This window comes from Chaetura pelagica, unplaced genomic scaffold (genome assembly GCF_000747805.2).
Source record: "Chaetura pelagica isolate M959 unplaced genomic scaffold, ChaPel_1.0 scaffold1284, whole genome shotgun sequence".
Lineage (NCBI taxonomy): Eukaryota > Metazoa > Chordata > Aves > Apodiformes > Apodidae > Chaetura > Chaetura pelagica.
Window position 1 is genome coordinate 708 of NW_009953103.1, and position 2585 is coordinate 3292.

Here is a 2585-nt window from a genome sequence, read left to right on the forward strand (position 1 = left end):
GGATTCAGGATGCAGGCAGAGCAGAAACCAACTAAAAATACCCCCAAAAATGGGATTTTCCAGCATTTTCACCCCAAGAAAGAACCAAAACCCCCCGTTTTCACCCCAAAAAAACACCCCCCAAACATTTCACTTCATAAATCTGATTTTATTAACAAAAAAAATCCCCAAAAGTAACAAAACCCCCCAAAATATTAAAAAAAAAAAGCTCCATTTTTACCCCAATCGGGTCCTTAAAATTTTACCCCTCAAAAAACACCCCAAATTGGGGTATTTTTACCCCTCCCCCCCCAAAAAAAAATAAAAACTGACATTTTGGGGGGACCCAAAAACCATCACGAGCCACGGGGAGGAAAAAACCAACCAAAAAAACCCATTAAAAACCATTAAAAACCATCAAAAAAGGAACCATTTTTGGTCTCGGGACCCTCCCCCCAAAAAATCAGCCCAAAAAACAGCAAAAATGGGAAAAAAAACCCCCAAAAATCCCATTTTCTGCTTTGTTTTTTATCACTTTCCATTCAGGACCTTTTGGGTGGTTTAAAAACATGAGGGGGGGGGGGGAATAATTAAAAAAACAAAACATGGGGGGGGGGGGGGAATTAATTAAAAATCGTCTTAATTAGGGGCAGGAATTAATTGATTCTGTCCCCAAATCTGAGGAGGAGTCTTTTTTTTTGCTGTGAAAAAGGGGGAAATTGGTTAAAAAGATGCAAATGTCAAGTTGGGGAAGCGGTTGGTTTCCCCCATGTCTTAATTAAGAGTGTTAATTAAGCCCTAATTAAGCACCAAGGGTGAAGAGCTCTGGGTGGAAATGGCTTCTCCCAACATCCAGTGGTTTGGGGGGGGGTGGGGGCAACTGGGCCCAGTTTGGGGTGGTTGGTGGAGACTGGAGTCAGGCCTTGCTGGGCCTCCTCATCCCAGCTAATTAACGAGGTCGCTAATTAGCCATGAAGGGTGATGAGCTCTGGGTGAGAACGTCTCCAACCCCTTGAAGACCCAACCAAGTTGGGTTGAGTGGTTGGAGAAGTTGGGAAGAGGTTGGATCTGGGGTCAAGGCCAGGGATGGAGGAGCAACCTCAGCCCCTAATTAAGAGAGATTGTTAATTACCCATGAAAGCTCCGGGCAGGAAGATGCCCCCAAACAAGGGTTCTTGGAGACCAACCCTGCTTGGGTGTTGGTTGAACATCTGGAGAGGTTGGAAACCTCCTCATCCCTGGAGGAGGCCAGAGCCAGGCCCTGCTGGGCCTCCCCACTAATTAATGAGACTGTTAATTAACCACCAAGGCTCAAAAAACTGGGAGGGAATGTCCCCACCAGCCCCAGGTCTTGAGAGGTCAATCCCAGTTGGGTGCTGGGTGAGAACCTGGGGAGGTTGGAGGAGGTTGGATCCAGGCCCTGCTGGGCCTCTTGGTGCCCCCAATTAACAAAATTGCTAATTAGCCACCAAGGCTCAACTAATCCAGGCAGGAACAAGACCCCCAATAGTTGGTCTTGGAGACCAACCCCAGTTGGGTGAACTGGACAATCCCAGTTGGGTGAACTGGCCAACCCCAGGGGAGGTTGCTTGGGCTTCCTCATGCCCCCAATTAACAAAATTGTTAATTACCCACCAAGGCTCAAGACCCCCAATGGTTGGTCTTGAAGACCAAGCCCAGTTGGGTGTTGGGTGAGACTGGGGAGGTTGGAGGAGGCCAGAGCTGGGCCCTGCTGGGCCTCCTCATCCCCTCGGTTAATGAGACTGTTAATTAGCCAAGGCTCAACAACTCTGGGCAGGAACAAGACCCCCAACAGTTGGTCTTGGAGACCAACCCCAGTTGGGTGAACTGGCCAACCCCAGTTGGGCGAACTGGCCAACCCCAGTTGGGTGAACTGGCCAACCCCAGTTGGGTGAACTGGCCAACCCCAGTTGGGTGAACTGGCCAACCCCAGTTGGGTGAACTGGCCAACCCCAGTTGGGTGAACTGGCCAACCCCAGTTGGGTGAACTGGCCAACCCCAGTTGGGAGGTTGGATCCAGGCCCTGCTGGGCCTCCTCATGCCCCCAATTAATGAGAGTATTAATTAGCCAACAGTTGAGCCAAGTCTCAACAACTCTGGGCAGGAACAAGACCCCCAGTGGTTGGTCTTGGAGGCCAACTCCAGTTGGGTTGACTGGGCAACCCCAGGGGAGGTTGGAGCCAAGGCCCTGCTGGGCCTCCTCATGCCCCCAATTAACCAAATTGTTAATTAGCCACCAAAGCTCAAGACCCCCAATGGTTGGTCTTGGAGACCAACCCCAGTTGGGTGCACTGGCCAACTGGTTGGATCCAGGCCCTGCTGGGCCTCCTGGTGCCCTGGGGAGGCCGGAGCCGGGCCCGGGCCCCCTCAGTTGATGAGGGGGGACGTCTGGGCCCCCGGGGCGGGCGCCGAGGGGAAGGGGGGATGTGGGAAGGGGCGGGTGGGGAAGGAGAGGGCCCAGGGCAGGTCCAGGGCGGGGATGGGCAGGGCCGAGGGGGAGGCCGGGAAGGCCGGCAGCGCGGGGCCGGGGGCCGCGGGGGAGGAGGCCCCGGGGGGGGGGGGGACCCCAGGGGGGGGGGGGGGCG